The 14,437-nt window shown below is 43.5% G+C and overlaps 1 protein-coding gene and 1 pseudogene across 1 annotated transcript in view; one reads left to right on the top strand and one right to left on the bottom strand.

Annotated features, from left to right (window-relative positions):
- LOC122421276 overlaps window positions 1-10,650 on the top strand; it is an 84,432-nt pseudogene extending 73,782 nt beyond the window's left edge.
- Window positions 1-14,437, bottom strand: part of LOC122420348 (galectin-10-like) — a 37,823-nt gene that overhangs the window by 6,289 nt on the left and 17,097 nt on the right. The gene's annotated exons all lie outside the window — the stretch shown is intronic.

Raw genomic sequence — 14,437 nt, forward strand, 5'->3', positions numbered from 1 at the left:
CACACTTCAAAAGTATCAATTCTTCTGCGCTCAGCTTTCTTTATAGTCCAACTCTCACATCCATACATGACCACTGGAAAAACCATAGCCTTGACCAGATAGACCTCTGTTGGCAAAGTAATGTCTCTGCTTTTTAATATGCTGTCTAGGTTGGTCATAACTTTTCTTCCAAGAAGCAAGCGTCTTTTAATTTCATGGCTGCAATCACCATCTGCAGTGATTTTGGAGCCCAGAAAAAATGAAGTCAGCCACTGTTTCCACTGTTTCCCCATCTATTTGACATGAAGTGATGGATGGTCTTAGTTATCTGAATGTTGAGCTTTAAGCCAACCTTTTCACTCTCCTCTTTCACTTTCATCAAGAGGCTCTTTAGTTCTTCTTCACTTTCTGCCAAAAGGGTGGTGTCATCTGCATATTTGAGGTTATTGATATTTCTCCCGGCAATCTTGATTCCAGCTTGTGCTTCCTCCAGCCCAGCGTTTCTCATGATGTACTCTGCATATAAGTTAAATAAGCAGGGTGACAATATACAGCCTTGATGTACTCCTTCTCCTATTTAGAACCAGTCTGTTATTCCATGTCCAGTTCTAACTGTTGCTTCCTGACCTGCATACAGGTTTCTCAAGAGGCAGGTCAGGTAGTCTGGTATTCCCATCTCTTTCAGAATTTTCCACATTAGTCTGCTATAAAAGAGATGAAATCCTCCAATTACAGCAACATGGACAAGCCTTGAGGGTATCATACTAAGTGAAATAAGTCAGATTGAGAAAGACAAATATCATATGACTTCACTCATATGTGGAATATAAAAAGCAAACAACACCAACTAAATAAACAAACAAACCTAATGAAAATAAATGCATAGAAAACATACTGAACTACTGAAATCATACACTGAGGTCAGCAAACTGTGGCTGGAACCACTGGGGAGGAAAAGATAAGGAATCCAGCTTTGGGCACTCGGAGGTTGAGATGCCTATTGTACAGGGTTTAATGCATGAATTTGGAAGAGAGCTCTGGTCGGAGATATAAAATTTGAAATTCTAACATATAGATAGCAATTAAAACTATGAAAGGTTGAGATCACCAAGGGAGTGAGTGCAGCTTACAATGGGAATGAATCGGCACTGAGTTGTTCAGATCAAGGACCCAAAAGAAAAAGAGGGAGAGGTGAAGGACAGTGAGGTTAAGAAGAAATCAAGAGATTATATGAGCACTGTCCTGAGTGAGAAAGCCCACCTTAAAAGGTCACATAATGTATAAGTGCATTTGTTAACAGCCTCAAAATTTTAAAGCTAGAGACAGAAAGTAGATGGGTGGTGGTGGTCATGGCTTATAGATGGCGGTCAGGGAGAAGTGTTAGATGCTGCTACACAGGAATAACATGCGGTCTATCTTGATGTTGGAATAATTTTTATCTTGGTTGTGGTGCTGGTTACATATACCTACATTTCTCATAAAATGACACAGAACTATATGTATGCATTGTACCAAAGTATAATCCCTGGGTTTGACACTGGACTATAATTATGTAAAATGTACCCAGTTGGGAAAAACTAGGCAATGGGTGGCACTAGCAGTAAAGAACCTGTCTGCCAATGCAGGAGACATGAAAGTCATGGGTTCAATCCCTGGGTCAGGAAGATCTCCTGGAGGAAGACACGGCAATCCACTCCAGTATCCCTGCTTGGAGAATTCCATGGACAGAGGAACCTGGGGGCTACAGTCCACAGGATTGCAGAGTCAGACTTGACTGAACCGACTTGGCACAGCACAGGCATTGGGTGCATGGGACCTCACTCTTCAACATCTGCAGCTTCTGGAGAATTCGTGATTCTTTCCAACAAAAGTTTTTCTTTAAAAAATATTTTTTTTTAATTTTAAATTTATTTATTTTTTAATTGAAGAATAACTGCTTTACAGAATTGTGTTGGTTTCTGCCAATATCATTAGCAAACTAGATATAGAAGGGAAAGTTTCTCAACCTGAGAGAAAGCTATAATAAACCTACAGTCAACCTCACACTCAATAATGAAAAACTGAATGCTTTCAGTCTAAGATCCAAAACAAGCCAAGAGTCATTGTTATCACTACAACCTGACCTAGCACTGGAGGTTTTAGTCAGCAAAATAAGGCAAGAAAAGGAAATAAAATAAATAGAACAGAAAGTCTGACCCTGCCTAGAGTTAAGGAGACTTTTCATTGATTACTTGATACTTAAAAAAAAAAAAAACAACAGAATCTCAAGGGTACTGTGAGGAATGAAAGATGTCAATCTCAACAGGTTACTTACTGTAGGACTCAACTCCTGACAGCACAAAATTCTAGTGATGAAGCTCAGTGCTCATCAAGGCTGAGGATTCGGCTGAGACCCTGACTATAAAGGGGCAGCACAAGGGACTCTGTGTGCATGAACTGTGGCGGTGGTTACATGGTGCTTACACACATGACAAAATGAGATGGTATCTCACACACACACACTGAAGACATGCAAAAACTGCTTAAATTCTAACAAAGCCTTGTGTTTTTTAAAAAACTAGTGTCACACGGGATCTTTCATTGCAGTGCACAGACGCTTTCATTGTGGTGTGTGAGCTTCAGTAGTTGTGGCCCACTGGCTTAGTTGTTCTGTGGTATGCGGGATCTTAGCTCCATGACAAGGGATCGAACCTGCACCCCCTGCAGTGGAAGCGCAGAGTCCTAACCAGAGGGCCACCAGGGAAGTCCCTGGAAGCCTGTGTTAAATATCATTCCTGCCAACCTTAAATGAAGATGCCCAACAAACACAGGAAAGCAGTCACCTCTTCTTCTAGAAAATGAAGCAATTGACAGCAGGGTTGATACTATTTGCAATTTCCTCATAGCTGTGTATTACACACATTACTTTTTATATTGTTTAACATTTCTGTCTTGGCATTAAAACAAAGTTGACATGGCTACTAAATACTTTATGGATTAACTCCTAAGATAAGATATCTCAGCATGTGTTCACCAGAATTTTCTCTTCCTTATTCTGACTAAATTTTAAACACGAAATATCTATTTACTTTTCCTTAGGTTACCTAATCATAAAGAGATTCTGAAGAAATAGTTGAGATTTATTAACCAACAGAAATTACTGAGAATTTCTGAGAAACAGTAGGCTTTTATTTCAGAGGGAAGAGAAGGCATTCATTTAAACAAAGGATTGTAAAATAACTATGAAAGATAAAATAAAATAAAATAACTATGAAGCATCTACTAGGAGCAAGGCAATTTCAGGGACATGGGAGTGCAACAGTAAGGTATCAGATACAATCTCTGGTTTCACTGAGCTGTCAGGTGATGAGCAGTGCTCTATCCTTAAAGAGTTTCAAAGCAGCGCCAATATGACTTGTGGACAGAGCACATTCCAAGTGTGACGGAAAGATGGGCAGGGATGACTCAGGTCTGGCCTGAGCTGCTGTGACAGCGACAGAAACAGACGGTGGACTGCTTCTCTGCTGAGAGAAGGCCTGAGTGTGCTGGCATGGGGGCAAAGTGCAATCATGTTTATGTTATTTACATTTATAAACAGCTTTTTTTTTTTTTGCTGCACCAAGAGGTATGTGGGATCTTAGTTCCCCAACCAGGGATCGAACCTGTGCCCCCTGCAGTGGAAGCACAGTCATGACCACTGGACCACCAGGGAACTCCCGACATTTACAAACATGTCCAATGTCGGGTCCTGGACAGGCTCCCTGTCCTTTCTCTGCTTAATGCCTACTATCTCTGGACCATACTCATAAAGCCCAAGGGCCCACCAGTGGAATTTCAAATAAAGGCTTCTGGCCCTTCATAAACCCAGAGCCTGGACCTACCTCCTCCCCAATAAAGCCAAAGCCTCCTGCCCCACTTTGCTCTGAATTCATTCCCTGCCAACTGAGCTGTCTCTTTGGGGAATCCCTTTACTATTTACTGTATGGATAACAAACTTTATCTTGTATTTACTGTTGCATGTAGTCATGTATGGATGTGAGGGTTGTACCATAAAGAAGGCCTAGTGCCAAAGAATTGGTGCATTCAAACTGTGGTGTTGGAGAAGATTTTTGAGAGCCCCATGGACAGCAAAGAGATCAAACCAGTCAATTCCTAAAGTAAATCAAACCTGAATATTCACTGGAAGGACTGATGCTGAAGCTCTGATACTTTGGCCACCTGATGGGGACAGCCAACTCATTAGAAAAGGCCCTGGTGCCAGGAAAGATTGAAGGCAGGAGGAGAAGGGGGTACAGAGAATGAGATGGTTGAATGGGATCACCAACTCAATGGACATGAGTTTGAACAAACTCTGAGAAATGATGAAGGACAGGAAGCCTGGTGTGTTGGGGTCCATGGGGTCACAAAGAGTCGGACACGACTGAGCGACTCAACAACAACAAACTGCTGCATGTCTGTAAATCATCCTGACATCCATATAGATTTCTGTGCGCATGCACATGTGTGTACTGGAGGGTAACCTGGAGGCGTGATGAGCATCCAGCAGGGGACACTAGGCCCCCAAATTAAACAGGAAGCACTACTTCAGGAGTATAATCCTCTCCCTTTATTCACTTGGGCATTTAATGGTTAATGGTTTAGTTTACAGACTTCCGGCTACTGTAGGCTCCAGACTGGGACAGAAGAGACAAGAAGGAAACTGAGGGGTCATCAGGGAACATCACGATGTTTTAGGGGCTCAGGGCCCCCAGCTGCACTGTCCTTTTCTCTCAACCTTCCTGGGTCTTCTTTATTTGTCTTACATATAATCTCTAGGATCCTTAGTCAAACTTGCTTAGTGGATGCAGTAGGAACAAGGGTATCCACTTCAACTTTTCTGAGCCAGAGTCCTACAATTTTATGTCAAACCCAGGCTCCTCTGTCCATGGAATTCTCCAGGCAAGAATACTGGGGTGGGTTGCCATTTCCTTCTCCAGGGGATCTTTCCAACCCAGGGATTGAACCTGGGTCTCCTGCATTGGCAGGTGGGCTCTTTACCACTGTGCAACCTGGGAAGTGTTTTGGGTCAGCTGAGGATCAGCCAGTACTTTCACAGAATCTGAAGAATAGAGGACTTATCACCGGGGAAACCAAGCCCTCCTAAAACCAAGTTCCCTGCCAAGTTTATAACAGACCTCTCTATTCAAAACTTTATTCCTTCTCTTGTCCCACTTCAGGATTGAGGAGTGTCAAAGAAAAGGGGGGAGTGTTGAAACCAAGCAGGCCACTGCAGATCCCTCCAGGGAACACAGCCTCTGTGACCCCTGTTTCTTGTTTGTTGAAAAGGGCTTTAGCTTCTTTCCCAGGCCTTCCCTGAGTTCCGAAGAGCAGACTCAAACAGTTACTAACTAGGGAAGTGAGGGAAACAGGAAAAAATGGGAGAAGCAGTTGAGCAGGAAAAGTAATGATGACTTAAACAATGGTTCAGCGATAAACAGAATCTTAGTTCCTCCTCGTGATACATAAAACAATCTGATGCGCATCTCTGAGTTGTTCTGCAGAAATTAACACCTTGACTCAAGTGGAGGATGATGGCTACACACAGACCACAAGCAAGTGGCTGGAACCAGAAGGTTGATGATTAAAGATTCCTGAAACGGCGTCCCCGGTGGCTCAGTAATAAAGAATCCACCGGCCAATGCAGGAGATGTGCGTTCGATCCCTGCTCCAGGAAGATCCCACCTGCCATGGAGCAACTAAGTGTGTGCCACAACTACTCAGCCCATGCTCTAGAGCCTTGGAGCCACAAGCACTGATGCCCGTGCACCCTAGAGCCTGTGCTCTGCAAAGAGAAGCCACCACAATGAGAAGCCAGTGTGCTGAAACTAGAAAATAGCCCCTGCTCTCTGAAACTTAGAGGAAAAACCCAGGTAGCAATGAAGACCCAGCACAGCCAAAAATAAACTGGAAAAAAAAAAAAAAGATTCCTGAATCATCACCCTGTTACTTCACCACCAACCAATGAGAAAGAAGTCATGCACCATACAGCTCTCACCACAAAGGCTGCCTTTAAAAGCCCTTGCTTGGAAGCCTTCGGGAAGTCCATGTCTTTTGAGCCAGAATCATCCATTCTTTGCCATTGTGAAAATTATAACAATGTGCACCTTTTGAATAGATTCTGCCTGTGGGGTAAAGACCTGGTAAGAGGCACAAAGGCTGGATTTTAGACTCAGCCACCCCCTCACTCCATCACCTTTATTCCTGTATTTCCCCGGCTACTCCTTCCTCCCTGGCATTACCCTCACTGCAATTCCTGCCGAATCACAGACATGCCCTGCTCAAGGACATACTTGTGACTGAATCTGTTTATGACATCCCCCTTCACCTTGCTGGGGAACTCTGAGGCTTACAAACAGGAACAAAGCCAGAGGGTGGGGCTGCCAGGATTCACTTATATTCTCCAACTCCAAGAGATTCACACCCAAAACTAGACACAGTTTGGAAGAGCTGCCCTGAGGAAGACATAACAATGTAAGAGCAACAGGTGAGCTGAAAAGACACAACCTTCAGTGATCCCAGGTCAGATAAAGGGAGGAGGAAGAGGTAGCAAATGTGTAAGATGAAAAGATGTACATTTCTACTTGGGATGTTGTATTGAGAGTTGTGAGTGTGTGGAAGAGAGACTCCCTGAGGATCTATTATGTGGAATCCCTGTGGGAATCGTGTGGAGCTGGGACCACACTGCACAAAGGCAGTGCAATAGCCTTTGATGATATGTGACCGAGAGTGAACTCTACCGAGACACTGTCACTTTGGGGTGGGGGGTGGAGCACTGACTGGGATGAGGGAGTGTGTGCATGAGTGCAAGGGGCTGAGATTACGCATCTGTCTTCATGAGTCTGTGTGTAAGAGTGGAGCACAGCTGTGCATGTATGGTGAGTGAGAATGTGGGGAGGTATGTGTGACACAAGGAGCTGCTTGTCTGTGTGACTATGCGTGTAAATGTGTGTGTAAGAAATCTCTGACTGGGTGTTGATCTGTGAGAACGTGTGTGGCTTGGTGTGCATGTGGGGGTTCGTCCCGACACAGCAGTGACTGTTTAAGCGCCCGTGGGTCTTTCCATGAGTGTCAGAGGGGATCCTGGTTGGCAGAACTGGTGGCCCTTCCGACTATGAGTTACCCAGAACTCACCTCTGAGCATTCATGAGAGCAGAGGGAGGGACTCCTTAGATGCCTCTTCTCAAGAAGAGTGGGAGGTGACCTCAGCCCGGAGGGCGCTGTGTCTCCAGTCTGGGTCCACACACAGTGACCACTCACTCCGCCTCAGGTCTCCTCCCCAAGTGAGCCCTTCCCTCTGCCTCACAGGAGGAGGTGAGCAGACCCTGGCCCCAGGGCGACGGCCGCGGGGGGACGTGGTCTCAGAGAATCGAACCACCTGAGGCTGGAAGGAAAAAACTCAGCCCCAGTTCAGGGTTTACAGTAGAAATCAGTCAATAACTTGTAGATTCTCCCAATTACTTTCCTGCCACACATCCTGTGGACAAGCACTGACGGACTGGGTTCTCAACAACGTTGTAAACATTCTTGAAAGGACAAGCGTTCCCCTTGGTAATTCTGATGCACATGCATCCCACATAGGGGGCTTCCCCTTCCATTATTTCCCTCTCGCTTTAAACAACGTTCTTCACTGGTGTGAATTTTTTTATTTTTATATCCTCAAGTCTTGTCATCAGAGTTTCAGATACCAGACAGTAATTGAAGGGTGCTATTCCAGAAAGGGTCTTTCCTCTTCTGACAGGTCGCCCCTGCATGTGCCAGGGATTAGGCTAAAGACTTTATATGTACTAGCACATCTATTCCTGAGAACACCCTAGGAAGTAGGAATTCCTGATAACCCTCCTCGTACTGAGGAAAATGAGGCAGGGAGAGTTCAAGTAATGGATCTAAGATGTCACTGCTAGTAAGGGACAGAATTAGGACTTGAATCCAGGAAGCTGGCTCTTGAATCCATGCTTCTGTCTCTCTTTCTCCCTGTCTGTCTCTCTTTCAGCCACACCACACAGCATGCAGGATCTTAGTTCCCTGACCAGGGATCAAACCTGGGCCCTCTGCATGGGGAGGGAAGGAACTTAAGTTCAAGTTCTTGAAACCTTGGCTCTTAACTATGACCCTCACAACTCTTCAAAGGAATAGGGACCTAACTCTGCTGCAGTAGGGAGATAGGGGACCTTAGAGTTCACCCTTTGATGTCTAACCTGCTGCACCCCGAAAACCACTGTAGGGCGGGAGCCCACACCTGGCCTTGCCCCTCATCCACTCTCGTCTCTCCTAGCAGGTCCCATACACACAGGATGTGTCCTTGACTGTCGGGTCTTCATTGACAATCAAAGGGAAACCTGCCGTCTCTTTCAGGTGGGTATGTTATATATAGCCCATGGGTGTGGAGGTGGAGGAGGAGTGAGAATACTAGAGTGTGTGTGGGGACGGTCACTTCATGCATGAGTGACGTTCAAACGTGTAAACAGCATCAGGGTAACACAGTGCAGGGGCAGGACGGCTGGCAGGTCTCGGGGTCTGGGAGAGGGGGTCAGGGCTTTGGCTCTTTATCAAGGGACGTAGAACATCCAGAAGATGCAGGCCCAAGCCAGTGACTGCTGCTCAACTTGAATCTTGGGCCAAGGACCAGGTCATCCCACCACCCTGGGCAGGGTGAGCTGAAACAGCCCCCCAGGAACAAGGATGACAGCATCCCCAGGAAGGGTGGCCTTCCACGAGGGAGGAGCTGGGAGAGGAGGGGTGTGTGGGTCCAGTGTGGGTTCCCACACGAGGAACAGACCTGTTCAACAAGCCGTATGCTTTGCCAATCAGCAGGAATCCACAAATGCAGGTGGATTTCCACACTGGGACTGATGAGAACTCAGACATCGCCTTTCATTTTTGAGTGTCCTGCGGCCAAGCTGTGAAGACAAACAGCCATCAAGATGGGAGCTGAAACTGTGAGGTGGAATCCTCCGAAATGCCCTGTGCCCATGGCCAACCATCTGTCCTGCACGCCCAGTGCTGTAGAATGAGGACAGGTAAGTGTGCCCGGGACCACCCCTTCCATGGCCTCCACAGGCTCCCCTAGGGGAACACTGCTCTCCCCTGGCCCCACCCCAGGTGTCCTTCGGCATCCATCTCCCATCATCACTCCTGTTGGTACTGCCATCCCCATGATCTTTTCCCAAATCTAACCAGGGTCAAGATCAGTTTACACGCCACTTTGCTCCAGATGGAGAATTGGCTCTGACTTCACCCACAGGTATCATTTCTACCTATGCCATTATTATTTGAATTTTTGTGTCACTAAATAGTTAAAATATGCATATGGGTAATTATAGTCCATCCAATATAACTCTTTCTCTCACTCTCAAACCAGAACAATTTTCTAGTTTCTTTACACTCCTTCCAGAGGTAAAATATGATTGTACAAGTACATTTACTATCTATTCATTTTATGTATATTTTTCATTTCTTTTTAAACAAATGGTGTTATAAATTTCTCTATCACACCAGGAGGACTAGAGTTTATTTGTGGTCTAGAATGTATTTTAAAGAAATACTTCCATCCATGATGTTTCATCATTTAATGTTTGCCTAACACTGCAACAGAAGGATTACCAAAAATGATTTACCTTGACCCTTATTAACACACATGAATATTTTCTCATCAATGATGCTCCATTAACATCTCTATTCCACACTTTTGTCATTATAACCTCCCAATACTTACTTACATTGGAATAATAACTGGTTCAAAAAGCACACATATTTTAAGTATGACAAATTAATACTTAAAAAGTGACTATTTCTGGAAAGCCTCACCAATAAAGAATAGGTTCGACTATTCTGACCTTTTTAAATGTCCAGTCAAAAATATAGTATTTTTAAGACTGAGGAAGAGCATCATTTCATATTTCTATAAGCTGTTAAAATAATATCCTATTTTTTAGTCATCTGTACTATTTCTACCTCTTTAAGACCACTTTACTTTCATTCCTCACCACCATCATCTCAAATCTAAGCTACTCAAAGAGAAACCTGGGTGATCAGAGTAAATGGCAGCATGGTTTAGCAGAACAGAAATGTATGTATTCAGTGAACACTTCTCAGCCACTCAGACTGTGACGCTCTGTCCAAGATTCATAAGACATAGTTCTTGGCCACAGGAATCTTCTAAGCTCCAGCAAATAAAGACTGCAACAGAGAGTGGTAGAACACCAGTGGAGGAATAAGACAAATACAAAAAATAGAGTGGACGAGTCTCCAAAACAGTCCTAAAAGTCTATAAAAAGAAACATGTCTAACTGGGTTTTGAAGTTGGAATATGGGTTTTCTGAGGAAATGGTGTGTGTACCAGGGCAGAAGCAGAAAGGAAGACTGAACGTTTGTTTGCTGGCATAACTGTATTTCTTACTCATTTTCCCCTCCAGGTAATGGTAAATGGCCAACAATATTATAGCCTTACCCACTGACTCCCACCAGAGTCTGTGAAGTTTGTGCAGGTGTAGAGAGATGTCTCCCTGGCCTCAGTGTCTATCAGCTAGACAGGAATGTGACCAGAGTCCCCACTGTCAAGGAGATCTCTCCATCGAAGTGACCATGTGACTCCCAGAGTTGCAAACAGAATGGTTCCTCCCCACCCTTCCCCAAAATGTGGTCATTAAAATTTCTGAAAACTTGACAGGGTTTGGTTCTTGCTCTGGGGGAAAAAAAGTGGTCATCACCAAGAGGGTTGTGAGAGTACTGTGGGAAAAACCAAAGAATCTAAGAAGGTAGATATTTATCTGACACAAGGAGTAAGTGACACGGTCACTGAAATGTCCGTAAAGGCATTAGCAACAATATCCTTAAATAGTACCTACTATATGTCAGATGCTCTGAACTAAAATCCTTCCCCCATTGCAGACAACTAAACCAAAGGCAACTGTCTATACCCACAAAGCTGTAATTGGTGATTTGGGGAAGAAGCCTTGTAATTTGAGAGAAATCAGGTGAAATCCACAAAAACTACTAGACTGATCAAGTCAGCAAGGCAGCAGGATTCAAGATGAACATACGGAAATCAGTTGCATTTCTTCACCTTAACAATAAAATATCAGAAATGTGAAAAAGCATCCCTTTCAAACTCACATAAAAAATACTTAGGAACAAACCTGACCAAAGAGGAGAAAGACTTAAATGCTGTGAACTATAAAACATTAACAAAGGAAATCAAAGATGATTCAAAGAAATGGAAAGATACCTCAAGCTCTTGTATGGAAAGATTAATCTTAAAATGGCCAGACTACCCAAAGCAATCCACAGATTTAATGTGATCCCTTATCAAATGAGGGCTTCCCAGGTGGCTCTAGCAGTAAAGAATCCGCCTGCCAATGCAGGAGATCTAAGAGATGCAGGTTTGATCCCTAAGTCAGGAAGATCCCCTGGAGGAGGAAATGGCAACCCACTCCAGTATTCTTACCTGGAGAATCTCATGGACAGAGGAGCTTGGTGGGCTACAGTCCATGGGGTCACAAAGACCTGGACATGACTGAGTGACTAACACATACACACTTACCAAATTACTCATGACATTTTTCACAGAAGTAGAACAAATAATCCTAGAATGTATCTAGAACCATAAAAGACCCAGAATTGCCAAAGCAATCCTAAGGAAAAAGAACAAAGCAGGAGGCATAACCCTCCCAGGAATGAGGCAGTACCACAAAGCTACAGTAATCAAAATAGTGGGGTAGTGTCACACACACACACAAACATACATATGGATCAATGGAACAGAACAGAAAACTCAAAAATAAACCCACACATCTACAGTCAATCTTCAACAAAGGAAGCAAGAATATACAACGGGAAAAGCAAATTCTCTTCAGCAAGTGGTGCTGGGAAAGCTGGACAGCCCATACCAATCGTGAAGTTAGGGCACACTCTCACACCATACACAAAAATAAGCTCAAAATGGCCTAGACTTAAATATGAGATGTGTGTGCATGCTCAGACGCTCAATCGTGTCCAACTCCTTGCGACCCCATGGACTGTAGCCTGCCAGGCTCCTCTGTCCATGGGATTCTCCAGGCAAAAATACTAGAGTGGGTAGCCATTCCCTTCTCCAGGGAATCTTCCCAACCCAGGGAACAAACCCCACATCTCCTCCATCTCCTGCTTTAGCAAACGGATTCTTAACACTCGGCCCCCTGGGAAGCCCTAAATATTAGATGTAACACCATAAAACTCCTTGAAGACAACATAAACAAAACATTCTCTGACATGAACTGTATCAATGTTTTCTTAGGTCAGTCTCCCAAAACAACAAAAATAAAAGCAAATTAAGCAAATGGAACCTAGTCAAACTTAAAAGCTTCTGTACAGCAAAGGAAACCACAAACGAAACAGACAGACAACTTAGACTGGGAGAGGGTATTTGGATGCGACCAACAAGGACTTAATTTCCAAATAGTTCACACAAGTCAATACCAAAAAAAAAACCCAACACAATCAAAAAACAGTCAGAAGACTTAAATAGACATTTCCCCCAAGAAGTCTTACAGCTGCCCAACCAGGACATGACAAGATGCACAATACCACTAAATTCTTAAAGAAATGCAGATCAATACTACAATGAGGTACCACCTCACACCAGTCCGAATGGCCATCACTTAAAAGTCTACAAATAACAAATGCTCAGGAGGATATGGAAAAAAGGGAACCCTCCTACACTGTTGGTGGGAATGTTAATTGATACATCCACTGTGGAAAAAGCAAGCAGGTTCCTCAAAAAACTAAGAGTTGCCATAGGATCCAGCAATCCCACTCCTGGGCATATACCCAGACAAAACAACAACAAAAAGATGCATGCACCTCTATGTCCAAAGCAGCACTATTTACAACTGTCAAGACATGGAAACAAACTAAATGTCCATCAACAGATGGATGACTGAAGATGCGGTACATATGTACAATGGAATCCTACTCAGCCATAAAAAGAAAATAATGCCATTTGCAGCAACATGGCTGGACCGGGAGATTATCATACTAAGTAAGCCAGAAAAGGAAAGACAAATATATGATATCACTTATATGTGAATCTAAAATATGAAACAAACTTTTCTACAAAAGAAACAGACTCATAGACATAGAGAACAGACTTGTGGTTGCCAACGCAGTATGGGGGTAGGGGAGGGATGAACTGAGTTTGCGATCAGCAGATGCAAACTAGTATATTTAGAATGGATAAACAACAAGGTCTTACTGTATACCACAAGGAATTATACTTGATATCCTGTGATAAATTATAATCGGAAAGAATATGAAAAAGAATGTACACGTATGTATAACTGAGTCACTCTGCTGAACAGAAATACAACATTGTAAATCAACTAATCTTCAACAAAATTAACTTTTAAAAAACAGTGCTTCACATAAATTTTTAAAAATCAGTGAAATTTCTTAATTGTTCCTTTATTCTAAGGTTGTCTATTGTTAACTGACATTCTGCCTTGCTTTGTGCAAGACGCACTAGAAAAATTAGAGGGAAAATGACATGGTCAGCATTTGAAATTTTAATCCAAGGAAGAGTTGGAGAAAACAGAAAATGAACCTCAAAAAATTCTTTTTTTTTTTTAATCCAAAATTACAATATTTTTTCAATTTATGTGGGCAGAAACTGGAGGCTTACATTTTGGAAATGAACTGTCAGGGTTTTAGACCAGGGAGGACAGAATTTACTGCTGGAAAAAGCACAATTTATACACATCGATGCAGTGATCAGAGTCTGGTGTTGATGTTTCCATTAACCATTGTAGAATAACAAATCTCCCCAAAATGAATTGGTTCAAAACAACAGTTTATGCTCTCTCCCAGTTTTACAGGTTTGCTGCCTTCAGATGGGCACCACATTGCGGTGGGAAATGAAGTTTCTTATTTTGTGTTTTTGCCTGCACTGTGCAGCGTGTGGGATCTTCATTCCCTGACCAGGGGTCAAATCTGGGGCCCTACATTTAAAGCGGATTCCTAACCACTGGACCACCACGGAATTCCCAGGAATCAAGTTTTCTGAAGGATCTCTTGGTCCAGATTACCAGACAGATGCTTTCCTCATGTCTGACGTTTCACTTGGGGTGGGTAAAACAGCTGCGGGCTAACTGGCTATTTCTTTCTTACAAACATTCATGTTTATCCCAGATCACCTCAAATTATGAAGGTCTCATGGGATTTGGACTTAACATCTGGCTTCCACCAGTGAAGCAGAAGGTACAAGATACAACAGGACCTAGCTCTAGGAGTCATGCAGTGCCACTCCCGTTACATTCTGTTGTTCAAAACCAAGTTAGAGAGACAGCCAAAATCATGGGGCATGGATGTTCTGACTTGTGGTTCCTGAGAAGTCATCCCTGGGGACTAGCTACCTTTCTACTTCCCACAGACCAAAAACACTAACATCACTCTGAAGAACTCCCAAATG

This window comes from Cervus canadensis, chromosome 18, assembly GCF_019320065.1.
Source record: "Cervus canadensis isolate Bull #8, Minnesota chromosome 18, ASM1932006v1, whole genome shotgun sequence".
In the NCBI taxonomy this organism is placed as follows: Eukaryota; Metazoa; Chordata; class Mammalia; order Artiodactyla; family Cervidae; genus Cervus; species Cervus canadensis.